At 38.2% G+C, this 14,494-nt stretch overlaps 1 long non-coding RNA gene across 1 annotated transcript; it reads left to right on the top strand.

Annotated features, from left to right (window-relative positions):
* The first annotated feature begins 6,148 nt into the window (after positions 1 to 6,148).
* On the top strand, positions 6,149 to 7,658 carry LOC109136055 (uncharacterized). Its single transcript, XR_007270127.2, has 3 exons — positions 6,149 to 6,517; positions 7,006 to 7,196; positions 7,435 to 7,658. It is a non-coding gene; the product is annotated as an uncharacterized LOC109136055 (long non-coding RNA).
* The last annotated feature ends 6,836 nt before the right edge of the window (positions 7,659 to 14,494 follow it).

Genomic DNA, 14,494 nt, shown 5'->3' on the forward strand with positions numbered 1-14,494 from the left:
ATATATTAGTATTAAAATAAATTATTTCATTAAAAGATTGACTATCTGAAAGACAAAGGAATTATTTTGGTTTGATTACCTTTAGTCCTGCTCAAGTTTTATTTAAAGATTGTGTTTTTATGATTTATTTTTAGTTTGATCATGTTTAAAAGCTTTAGTTTGATGATATGATTATGGATGTAAGATTATATAATTTACGTATTGCAGAAATAAAAATTCAGATTTATTTGTTATGCTTAGATTGGATTTTTAATTATCAGAGCATGGATTTTTAGGGTGTTAAAGATTGGAAAATCATAGTAGTATGTTATAAATTATAGAATTGATTATCCTTATAAGTTTAAATATGTTTAAACATGTTTAAAGGGAGTTTTAACAGAATATATGTTGCTGGAATTTTAAAAAGAATATTATTGATGGAGTTTTAAAGATTTTATTAACTAGTATAATAGCATTATGCTAGGAAGTGTTAGTAATTGAGGTTTTAATGATGGAAAAGACTTTTAAATATTTTAAAGGAGGTTTAAAATATTTTAAAAGTTGTTGGAAATTATTTGAGTATTGATTGTAAACACAAATTTTTAGATCTGCAAAATAGAGAGTCAAAAGATGTGAACAAAATACTATTTTATTGAGTTTTTGTATTTGGGTTACAATCTCTAATGTTTTAATCCTCTGATTAAATCTCCACGTGTATTTGAACTTTGCAATTCACGAACAGCTTTGATTTTCATGAATGAGGGCCTTCATGCTTGATCTTGTTCAAGAATGTTGATGTAGAATAGAACGGCACGTCAATTTGTATGCTTGTTGTTCTTCTTCTATTGGAAGTATTTGATGTTGGTTTGTTGTTGCTCACGAACCTATATGATCTTCCTGAATTAGGGCCTTCGGGCTTGATCTCGCTAGAGGTTGATCTTGTTCTTCTTCTTGGAGAGAATCTGATGCAACTTGACTGCCAAAGAGACTACTTGAGAAGTTTAGGATGTGCCTTATGTTTTTCTCCTTGCTGGCTCTGGAGTTTGATTTCTTCTCCTCCAGCAAGTGAAGAGGAGAGCTCTATTTATAGAGTTAGGAGAACCCTAGGGTTTTCACTCATCCTGCCTCCTGGGCCTCATGGACATAACCTTTTCATTAGCCCATCGTTCATTTAATGGGACATTGACCCAACAATAGATGATTAATTATAATAAGCCTAATTTAGCGATAAGCCCAAATTAATTAAATTTGATGATCATCCATTCATAAAAGTCAACATTTGACTTTAAGACTTTAATGGGTCAATTAAATGTGTGACGTGGCATATAATAAAATTTTTATGCCCACAAATTTGCCCCTTCGAGACTGTATCACATACACGATTTGAGTGAGTGTGTAAGTGTGATCGAGTCTCGATTTTTTTTTTACCATCACAGAAAATTGGGTTGGCTTCATGTTAACAAATTAGCTTATAATAATGGATCAAAAGCAACAACTCATAACAATTAGCTGAGTTATACAAGTTAGGACGACCCCCTTTTTTTTTTTAATCCAAGCTTGCCAAATTGTAAAACTTTTACGAGAATGTTGGGCGGACTTTCCTTGTCTATCTCTTCAGTATTCTTGTTGGAGATTGTAACACCCCCAAAATCCATACACGTCTAATGCTACGTCGCATCGACTTTGGGAGTGTTACCGCCGCGATGGAACGCAAGGCATAATTAAAAATACGGTAACTCAAATTCATTGTCTCAAAACCAAATTGCAGCGGAATAGAAAATGTAAATACAACTCGGGAATCATAGATGACCCCTCTTTATTCAAACTCAAACCATTTAACAATGTTCTATAAAATTCAGTAATACTTAAACGAAAAGTTTAACTTCAAACTACAGACTAGCCCCCTTATGCTTGATATCATGCAGCAGCACCAGCTCACCTAGTCTGCTCCCCATTGAAGTGTCAATGGTTCATCACAGGTCAACAAACACATAATAACACACAGAGTCAGCTATGCTGAGTACGTAATGAAGCATTGAAACTATATGAACATAAATGATGCACACCTTACAGACTGCTATATGAAACTACAATATCTCACATTCTTTAATCTTTCATTATTTGGCATCGAACGGGCACCGTCATCTTACTAGAATCATACGGGCTACTGAATCCTTAATAGACAACTTGGTCTATTAGATGAAATGCAAATACGGTTTTGTTCCGTCTCACACCCATCACCTTAGAATGCATACCCCCAAGATCGAACGGAACCTTCCGCCTACTTGAGTTATCAAAATATAAGGACACTACTGTCGTCACAGTAGGCCTGCGTAGGAGTGTAGAACAAGTCCCACACTCCCCCCATTGTTCTATACTTGTAGGGAATCCAACTACAAGCTATTGCCATAATCTTCTTTTACTACTAACTATTCTTTTTATAACTTCAAAGAGCCATTTACATGCTCTCTTAATGACCAAACTCAATCTTATCTCTGGTAACACTCTCGTTACTCTATAGATCAGACTAATAATGCTGATGTTACACTATGATAGAACTTCGCATTTTGATGCAACATATTTCAATGCATCATATTGATTTCACGTTATAAACGTCTAACCAAACAATCACAATCAAATGTTCCCTATCATGGTACTAGGTTCCAATAAAATGAACTGCAACCTAATCATGATACTAAGCTTGAAAGTAAACTGGTACGCGTACGTACCTTATAGCGGAGAATTTTCGCTGACTTAATTGAACGAGCCGCTTATGAAATTGGGACCTAAACCGTTAAAACAAAGCTTTAGTGTTACGTCCTTGATAACACTAACAACTACTACGTACTAAGACCATAACGATCTAACGATTCGAATTATACGATAGTTAAAACCTTATTCCAGAACTTTCGTTATAATTCTAATCTAGTGGATTTAACGTCTTTTAGAAGTCAGAGTTAGTGAAGTCAGAATTCTAATTATACCACTGACTTTCGCCGGCACAAGAATTCCGGCGATGACGCACACTTTCCGTCTCCTACGCGCGGCCACGACACCCAACCGGCACTCGCACAACCTTCGCGCACACACACACGACGAATACCTTCGTACCCCTTCTTCGTTTCGTCGCCCAAACACCGTTACGCGAGCAGATCTGTCGCGCCACTACACTCGCACGACGCGGAACCACTCGACACACTCTCGCACCAAGCCTCGACGGCACTCGCAGCCTTCTCGAACACCGCACCACACGAGCCAACCCACGACACACACGTCGCACGAAAATCTCGAACAAACCCCCGAACCCCTCTCTCGCAACCCTCGTCGGGACCCTTCGCACCACAACTCTCGACAATTCGCACAACCACAGGTGACGAGAGGGAGGAGGCGAGAGGAAGAATCAGCGAGAGGTTGAGAGAGAATCCGAGAGAGAAAAATCCGAGAGAGAGAAAGAAAATTCTGGGAGAGAGGGAGAGAAAGAAATCGGCTGAGGAGAGAGAGAAAAGTCGGCTGGAAGAGAGAAAAGGGTTTTAGGGTTTTCTGAAATTCCATCCCCTTTTCTTTTTATATTCCCTTCAAAAAGTAGTAACCCTACATCAAGTAAAGATCAGTTTAATCTTAACAAAACTCCGAAAATTTCCTAAGCCTATTCGTATTAACAATAATTTACTCCTATTATTTTGTAAATAACCTAAAATACCTTTTTATTAATTCTTTATATTTTCTTAATTAATACGAAATTACTACTAAAAATATGGAGTATTACAGGCTTCCCCCCTTAAAAGAAGTTTCGTCCCGAAACTTTGAGGTAGCCCGTCTTAACGACGATCTTTTGCACTTCTAAGTCCCAAATTTCACAAGCTGTTTTTAACGTTGCACAATAGATAAGCAGTAATTACACATAACTAGCATATAACTAACGTAATTAACATACTTTAGGGTGAAAGCGCGAAATTCTATCGCATTCTTCCCCCTTAAAAGAAAAGTTACGTCCCCGTAACTCACGTACCTCTTGGAAAAGCTCAGGGTACTTCAGACGCATTGCATCTTCGGCTTCCCATGTGGCTTCCTCGGTAGTTTGATTTCTCCACAACACTTTGACAATCTGACGTCCTTATTCCTCGTACTCCGCACTTTGCGGTCTAGGATCTGGACAGGTTTCTCCTCATAGGACAAAGTTTCGTCTATCTCGACGTTTTCAGGTTCAAGGACATGTGACGCATCAGGTACGTATCTCCGAAGTTGGGATACGTGAAACACGTTATGGACCCTTTCTAAGTCGTTGGGCAAATCCAGGCGATAAGCAACTTTCCCTACCCTCGCCAGTATCTCATAGGGTCCTATGAACTTAGGGCTTAGCTTCCCCTTTTTCCCGAATCGCATCACTCCTTTCATTGGGACACCTTAAGCAACACTTTTTCCCCAACTTCGAAATTTTCATCCCTTCGCTTCTGGTCCGCATAGGATTTTTGCCTGTCCTGTGCAGCCTTAATCTTTTCTTGAATGACTCGCACTTGATCCACTGTCTCCTGAATCATCTCAGGTCCTAACACCACAGTCTCACTGATGTCGTTCCAACACAAAGGGCTACGACACTTTCTCCCGTACAATGCTTCAAATGGTGCCATCTTAATACTAGCATGGTAGCTGTTGTTGTATGAGAATTCTATGAGGTCCAAATGGTCTTCCCATGATCCTTGGTATTCTAAAGCACATGCTCGCAACATGTCCTCTAAGGTCTGAATAGTTCGTTCGGTTTGACCATCGGTAGCTGGGTGAAAGGCTGTACTCATTAATAGCTCACTACCAAATGCTTCCTGGACCTTTTCCAGAAATTCGACAGGAATCGAGAGTCTCGATCTGAAACTATACTTGTGGGTACTCCATGCAATCGAATGACATTTTTCACATAAGCCTTGGCTAAGGCTTCCATACTCCACGTATCCTTCATAGGTATGAACCTTGCTGTCTTGGTTAGTCTGTCCACTATCACCCAAATGGTATTATTGCCTCCCCGACTCTTGGGTAAGGCGACAACGAAGTCCATGGATACGAATCCCATTTCCATGTCGGAATGTCTAAGGGTTGAATCTTTCCTTGAGGTCTCTTGTGTTCACTTTTGACTTTCTGGCACGTTAGCATTTGGAAACAAACTCAGCTACTGCTCTTTTCATACCAGGCCACCAAAACATCTTCTTGAGGTCCTTATACAACTTATCTCCCCCTGGGTGGACGAATACGTCGTGTTATGACCCTCACTCATTATCTTCTGTTTCAACTCTTCACACTTTTGTGGCACGCACCACCTACCCTTATATCGTATGCTTCCATCCTCATAGATCGCAAACCCCTTTGCTTTGCGCCCTCCTTAAGCTTCCTTAAGCTTTGCCTTGACTCGCTCAAGCTTCACATCCCCAGGTTGACTCGCCCTTATCTCGTCTAGGAAGTTGGGTTCGATGGTTAGGGCACTCAGCAATCTTTCTACCTCCCCTTCATGAACAACTTCTATCTGAAGTCTAGAGAATTCCTCACAAAGTTTGTCGGCAACGACTAATGTATTCAGGCATGCTAGACTTGCGACTTAACGCATCAGCAACAACGTTGGCTTTACCCTCATGGTATTGGATGTCTAAGTCATAGTCCTTGATGAGCTCTAACCATCTGCGCTGTCTCATGTTGAGGTCCTTCTGGGTGAAGATGTCTTTAAGGCTTTTGTGATCAGTGAAGATACGGCAGGTTACCCCGTAGAGGTAGTGTCTCCAGATTTTGAGTGCAAATACTATGGCGGCCAATTCTAGGTCATGTGTTGGGTAATTGACTTCATATGGCTTCAACTGTCGGGACGCATAAGCTATAACCTTCCCGTTTTGCATCAGAACACAACCCAACCCATTTTTGGATGCATCACTATACACATCATATCCTTCGTTCCCGATAGGCAAGGTTAGGACAGGGGCTGAGGTTAACCTGTCCTTGAGCATTTGAAAGGCCTTCTCACTGTCCTCATTCCAGGTAAACCTACAATCCTTCTTCATCAGGTTTGTCATAGGTTTTGCTATTTTGGATAAGTCTTTCATAAATGTCCTACAGTAACCGGCTAAACCCAAGAAACTTCGTATATCCGTGACATTCTTTGGGGTAGGCCATTCACTCACGGCTTTGATCTTCGCAGGATCCACAACAAGAATCCGCCTTTTTAGCGTCTAAATTTAGCGTCCGACTGTATAAGTGGACGATAAGTTTTTACTTAGCATCCGATAAAAGACAGACGCAAATTAGTGTCCGCTTTCTGAGATTTAGCGTCCGTTATTCTAAACTAATGCTAATTAGCGTCCGTTTGATTAAATTACCGTCCGAAAGACGGACGCTAAATAAGAGATATAAATAAATAAATAATACCGCAAGGCGACCAAAATATTAACCCTAAAAACCCACGCCTCTCTCTCTCTTCCTCACTCTCATCTCACGTTTCTCTCTCTTCCTCACTCTCATCTCACGTTTTGATGCCCTCTCTTTCTTTCAGATCTCACAAAATCAGGTATTTCTACTCATATTTAACTAATAAATTTGTTTTTTTTTTAGTTTTGATTGTTGATTATGTAGTTTCTTTTCTCAATTTTCTTTGATTTTTTAATTTTGTTTTGCGTTTTCTTGTTCTTGGTTTTTCAGTTTTCTGAATTCCCTAAGATTTTTTAATTTTTTTTTTGTTTTCCGATTTTTCTTTATTTTTTTGAGTTTTCTGTTTTTCTTTATTTTTTTGAGTTTTCGATTTTATGAGATTTTGATTTTGTGTGTTTTAATTTTCGATTTGGTTTTTCAATTTTTCAATTTCGCAATTTTGGGTTTTTTATCTTTGGTTTTTCGGTTTTCATCTTTTGATTTTTCTTGTTTCTGGTTTTATGAATGTTGTTTCCAGATCTGGTTTTTGGTTTTTTTTTGTTAATTTTGAATTTCATGAACTGGGTATTGTTTTATTTTCTCAAAAAGTGAAAATTTTTGTTGTGGGTTGTTTATGTGATTAATTAGGTCGAAATCGAACCAGTACCCAAACACATCTTTGGTTCAGATCGAAGGAGTTAACACACAAGAAGAAGTTGATTGCGTGGTATTTGGGAAAGAAATTGGCTGAAACTAAGAAGAATGGGTCCCCCTAAATTCATGGTAACAGTGGTGTTGTTCTTGCTAAGTTCACTTCTAATCTTCCCCCTAAATCCATGGTATGATATGTTTGTATTTTTTTTATGTTTGATTTACTTTTATGTTGTTTTGATTTTATTTTTTGTTGGTGGAATGTTTATGTTTATACGAAAACCAAAATAAGAAGACTTGCAATTTAAGTTGAATCATAATATTTGCAATTTGCATTTGATATGATCATTAGGGAGATTTGAGATAAGTTGCTGCAATGGAGATTAATTTCTTGGTTGTGTTGTTTTTATTTTTTGGTATTTATAGGTGGCTGGCGCGGTGGAGGGGTGGCTGATGCGCTGGTGAGGTTTCTGGTGGTGCGGTGGCTGGCCCGGTGGTGCAGTAGCTCGGCATTGGCAGTGGTTCCGACTAGTATTTATTGAAATTGTATTAGATTTTAGTTACAATGTAATTACACTATTATAATACTAAATTTTGGTATAGATTGTAATTGTATATATTTAATTTAAATAAAATTATCATTTGTTTAATTCTCAATTTTTGTTATTATGGCATTGTTGATTTTGAAATAATAATTGAAAGTTAAGAAAATGAATTAAATAAAAATAAGAAAGTAAAACATTGGGCATGTGAAAGCTGATATGGGTCTTTATGAGCATTTGGTGTCAACGCCAAATTAGCGTTCGATTATGAGCATTAGCGTCCGATTGTAATCGGACGGTATTTAGCGTCTGATTGCAAACGGACGCTAATTAGAGTCCGACAATAATCGGACGCTAATTAGCGTCCAACCTTAAAAGCGGACGCTAACTCTAAAAATTCAGACGCTAAATTTTTAGCGTCCGTCTAGCGGATGCTAATTGGACCATTAGCGACCAGGGGTTTTGCATCAGCCTTTTAGCGTCCGCTGACGGACGCTAATCTCCTTAGCGTCCGATCCCGTGTTTTTAGCGTCCGATTTTGGCGGACGAAAAAGAGTGACATTCTTGTTGTGATCTACTGATACACCCTCCTTAGAGATATAATGACCCAAAAATGACACCATTTCCAACCAAAATTCACATTTCGAAAACTTCGCATATAGTTGGTTGTCCCTGAGTGCCTGTAAAATGACTCTCAAGTGATCCTCATGTTCCTTTTTGTTCTTAGAATAGATCAGGATATCGTCTATGAATACCACGACGAATTTGTCGAGGTAGGGTCGGAAAATTCTATTCATAAGGTCCATGAAAACTGCCGGTGCATTGGTTAACCCAAAAGGCATAACCGTAAACTCATAGTGGCCATATCTGGTTCGAAAGGCAGTCTTAGGTATATCATGATCAGCAATCCTCAACTGATGGTAACCAGACCTTAAGTCTATTTTGGAGAACATCCCCGCACCCTGAAGTTGGTCGAACAAGTCATCAATCCTAGGTAATGGGTACTTGTTTTTCACAGTGACATTGTTCAACTCTCGGTTATACATAACCTCAAGCTACCATCCTTCTTTTTCACAAACAAGACGGGTGCTCCCCATGGCGACATGCTAGGTCTAATATACCCTTTGTCTATTAGTTCCTCTAACTGGTTCTTCAACTCATTCATTTCTGCCGGAGCCATTCATATGGGGCTTTGAAATGGGTCCAGTCCCAGGTACTAGGTCAACGGTGAACTCTACATCTCTCCTTGGAGGCATACCAGGTATTTCCTCAGGAAAGACATCCTGGAACTCTCGGACTATGGGCACATCTTCAGGCCTCAACGGATCATCCTCAACTCTTCTCACTGAACACATAAATAGGGGCCAACCCTTGTCTACGTAGTTCTTAAGTTGTAACGCATTGATCACTTTAATCCGGTTCTCGAGGTATTCTCCTATATGACACTCTTTTTCCCGAAGGGTCCCTTAGTTCCACTTTCTGCGCATCGCAATCTATCTTAGCCATGTACTTCCCAAGCCAATCCATCCCCAGAATGATATCTAGGTTCGATAAGTTAAACTCTATCAGATCAGAGGGAAAGTATCCCTCACCTATCTTTAATGGCACTTTTAGAAATCTTTTAGAACAGTTAACAGTCTCCCCAGATGGAATGACTATAGGCATAGAAATCGACTCAGACTCGACCAATGCTAAAGTTCTAACAGTTGCATGGGCAATAAATGACAATGATGCTCCAGAATCAAATAATACTTTAACAGGAGTGGAGTTGATAGAAAATGTACCCGTGACAACATCTCTACGAGCCTCTTCTTCTCTAGCCGTCATCATGTACAGCTTCCCTTTGCCCTTATCTTGGGAACTAGTTGCATTGTTCCCATTAGAGACTTGGTTGTTGGTATTGGTCGCGGGTTTGGAATAGTTAGAATTCCTATTGTAATTACTTCCCCCGTTTCCATTCCCATTCCGGGGCTTGTCCCCATAATTCCCCTTCTTTTGGCCATTGGGGTTCAGTTTGTTCTTCGAATAGCATTCATTGGCTCTATGTCCCATCTTCCCACATTCTCGACATTCAACCTTGTTACCCTCGCAGTCCTTACCAGGATGGTTGTTAGGGCACTTTCTACACCTATATACACGCTCAGGTCTGCGGTTATTGGTGTTTGTATTGCGGTTGTTGTTGTTGGGATTAGGGTTATTATTGGGCCCTTACCAAAATTCCTCTGAGGGTTTTGATTGTTCTGGTTCCCGTTATGCTTTTTCTCAAACTTCTGGCCCTCAGGGTTTGGGTTATCCTTACGTTTCTCGCCAAGCTTACCCCCTTCCTCCCTCTTCCTGATAGCATAAAGGTGGGCAGCTTTGCCAAACACATGGTCCAGAGAGGTGAATGTATCTCCCCCCAGTCTACCCTGCAGGTCAAGGGTAAGTCCCAATTCGAAACGTGAGGCCTTAGCCTCTTCTGTAGGGGCAATCTCCGGGGCAAACCTCATTAGTTCAATGAATTTTCGTAATACTCCTCCACAGACATGGTCCCTTGCTCCAGCATCATAAACTCCTGGGCTTTTTGTTTCTTAAGATATGGAGGGTAGTACTTGTCTCTTAGGGCCTTTTTGAAAGTCTCCCACCAGAAACCAGGTTGACTCAGAAGGTTGTCCTTAGCCTGGGTCCACCAGAAATGGGCATCCCCCTGCAGATAGTAGCTAGCTAAGGGCACGGTTTTCTCATCAGGGCAGGATAGTGTGAAGAAAAGTTTATCAAATTCCCCAACCCAGTTCTCTCAACTCTTCAGGTCCCCCTTTTCCATTTAGTACAGTTGGGTTTCTACGGGCCACTTTTTCAGATAGATCCCCATCCCGGTTGTGACCTTGGGCTAAGTTGGCAGTAATTTGTACTAGGTCACGTATCGATTGCTTGATATTGAGAGAGGTTTCAGGGGTGCCTCCCGATCGAACCATTCTGCGCTGAAATTAACATAGTAGCTATTTCAGTGACTTACACATAATTTTCAACTCATTCAGCGAATACACATTTCATATATAAACATATATTGCGCACACTTTTATGTCTGTACTGACTTGTATTACAATCATCCAAAATAAGATGCCACAATTAACAATAAAAGATAACACGATGTACTATTATTGAAAATGGGAATGTAATGTTTGTAAAGAAATACTATATATATATATACATATATACATATATATATACATATATACATATATATATATACATATATACATATATATATACATATATACATATATATATATACATATATACATATATATATACATATATACATATATATATACATATATACATATATACATATATATATATATACATATATACATATATATATACATATATATATACATATATACATATATACATATATATATATACATATATACATATATATATACATATATACATATATACATATATATATACATATATACATATATATATACATATATACATATATATATACATATATACATATATATATACATATATATATACATATATATATACATATATACATATATACATATATATATACATATATATATACATATATATATACATATATACATATATACATATATATATACATATATACATATATATATACATATATACATATATACATATATATATACATATATACATATATATATACATATATACATATATATATATATATATATATATATATAAATCAAGTAATGCTACTCCCTAATCGGCATGCAAGCCTTATTATCACTAACATAACAACTGAATAAAAACAACCAAAATAAAGCAAAAGTCCTAATCCTTCATATATGATCAAAAGAACTATGGGCTAAGGCGGCGAGCTTCATCCTCTGATCCAGAATCCTCTATCCCCCCATCAAGGTCAATCTCTTCTGCATCAGGCTCGTCGTCCTCAAAGAGTATATCCTCTAGTATGGGTCCTTGGTCTTCCTCGGGGTCTTCTTCCTCGATGGGATCCTCCTCCTCAATGGGATCCTCCTCCTCAATGGGATCCTCTTCCTGAACAGGATTCTCTTCCTCAACAGGGTCTTCATTCTCAGCAGGGTCTTCTTCCTCAAATGGTATATCCTCTAGTGGGGGTGGCTCGTCATCATCATTTCCCCCATCTAACCCTGGTGCAGGCTGAACCCCGTCCAACACTACAATGAAGGTCCTATTGTTTCTCTCATCGTCCGAGACATAAGTGACTGTCCTAAGATTTTGAAAGTCATCGGCTATTAACTCATCCTCAAATGGTTGGTATCTTGGCCTCTTTGCCACAGGTGCCGATGGTGGTTCAGGTTTGACCCCTAGGTACTCAGAATTCCCATCTACGGTCATATTACCCGAACTTTCCCTTTTAGATGAAGTAGAAGGGTGTTGACCTCTCGTTTCACGAACCCTCCACTCATTCTCGCAGTATTTAAGGTCAGTGAGGAAGTGCTTTTCAGAAGGAAGGTTCTGGTATCCATAGGTATGCTTATTCCTATTGAAATACCCCTCTGTAGTCCACATATCTCCATACCTACGATGAACGAATCTATATGGCTCTATGTCTGGAACATAACGAAGCATGAAGTGTATCCTAGAGCCCTCAGATGGTAACCACTGCTCCCCTTGCATAATTCTATAATCCATAGCAGACTTCATCTTAAAGAACCAAAAATCCCAGTCCTCCCCTACTTGTTTCATCAAATAGTCCTTACAACCTATGTCGTGAACCATCTGCGAAAATAAAAACAAAAGAGAATAGTCTAAGTTTTTGTATATAATAGGGTTCAAAACATATGTTATAGAATACATGTTTAAGAGGTAAATGCTCATTTTAACTTTGAAATCCACAAGTGAGATCAAGCTCATTTCGATCAATAAAATAGTTTTATACTAAAATAAGTTTTGAGTCTAATATCAATTTAGACCTATCCTTGTACACTCTCTTAATCTAGTCACATTTGAAGATTTCGAGAATCTTTCACAATTTCAATTACACCAAGAGCACATACAAGTTCAAGATACGAACAGAATTGCAATGATATCATTCCTATGACTTAATGCACATGACATGATCTATATGCTCCTATCCCATACTACCCGTTTTGAAATCGTTTTGAAAACGTCTTTGAAAATAGCAACTTCTGGCTCTGAATCAAGTTTTGTAACACCCCCAAAATCCATACACGTCTAATGCTACGTCGCATCGACTTTGGGAGTGTTACCGCCGCGATGGAACGCAAGGCATAATTAGAAACACGGTAACTCAAATTCATTGTCTCAAAACCAAATTGCAGCGGAATAGTAAATGTAAATACAACTCGGGAATCATAGTTGACCCCTCTTTATTCAAACTCAAACCATTTAACAAGTATCTATAAAATTCAGTAATACTTTAACGAAAAGTTTAACTTCAAACTACAGACTAGCCCCCTTATGCTTGATATCATGCAGCAGCACCAGCTCACCTAGTCTGCTCCCCATTGAAGTGTCAATGGTTCATCACAGGTCAACAAACACATAATAACACACAGAGTCAGCTATGCTGAGTACGTAATGAAGCATTGAAACTATATGAACATAAATGATGCACACCTTACAGACTGCTATATGAAACTACAATATCTCACATTCTTTAATCTTTCATTATTTGGCATCGAACGGGCACCGTCATCTTACTAGAATCATACGGGCTACTGAATCCTTAATAGACAACTTGGTCTATTAGATGAAATGCAAATACGGTTTTGTTCCGTCTCACACCCATCACCTTAGTATGCATACCCCCAAGATCGAACGGAACCTTCCGCCTACTTGAGTTATCAAAATATAAGGACACTACTGTCGTCACAGTAGGCCTGCGTAGGAGTGTAGAACAAGTCCCACACTCCCCATTGTTCTATACTTGTAGGGAATCCAACTACAAGCTATTGCCATAATCTTCTTTTACTACTAACTATTCTTTTTATAACTTCAAAGAGTCATTTACATGCTCTCTTAATGACCAAACTCAATCTTATCTCTGGTAACACTCTCGTTACTCTATAGATCAGATTAATAATGCTGATGTTACACTATGATAGAACTTCGCATTTTGATGCAACATATTTCAATGCATCATATTGATTTCACATTATAAACGTCTAACCAAACAATCACAATCAAATGTTCCCTATCATGGTACTAGGTTCCAATAAAATGAACTGCAACCTAATCATGATACTAAGCTTGAAAGTAAACTGGTACGCGTACGTACCTTGTAGCGGAGAATTTTCGCTGACTTACTGAACGAGCCGCTTATGAAATTGGGACCTAAACCGTTAAAACAAAGCTTTAGTGTTACGTCCTTGATAACACTAACAACTACTACGTACTAAGACCATAACGATCTAACGATTCGAATTAAACGATAGTTAAAACCTTATTCCAGAACTTTCGTTATAATTCTAATCTAGTGGATTTAACGTCTTTTAGAAGTCAGAGTTAGTGAATAACTAAGTTAGTTAGTAACATTAGTCCACTATTTTACCAATCCAAAAGGGTCATAAGTCCAACCTGTCTTATGTCCAGAAGTTAAGTCATGTGTCCAAAAGTAAGTCATGTGTCCTAAAGTAAGTCATATGTCCAAAAGATAAGTTCCATGTCCAAAAGGTAAGTTCCATGTCCAAAAAGGTAAGTCATATGTCCCAAAGTCAGGTTCCATGAAACAGGTCACTCATGAAACGATAATAACTTTAACTAATAATAGAACACACTTTTCCTACTTTCAACTTATTCCAATTACAAATCTAACCAGAATTTTAACTTAAAACAGAATAATAACTTAACTAGTTAAACAATCTAATAATTTACTAAACACTCTAATTACTAATTATTAATTACAAACCTTACGTAATTATGAAAACTGTAAATATAAACCTAACAAATACACT

This window comes from Beta vulgaris, chromosome 9 (assembly GCF_026745355.1).
Source record: "Beta vulgaris subsp. vulgaris cultivar EL10 chromosome 9, EL10.2, whole genome shotgun sequence".
Lineage (NCBI taxonomy): Eukaryota > Viridiplantae > Streptophyta > Magnoliopsida > Caryophyllales > Amaranthaceae > Beta > Beta vulgaris.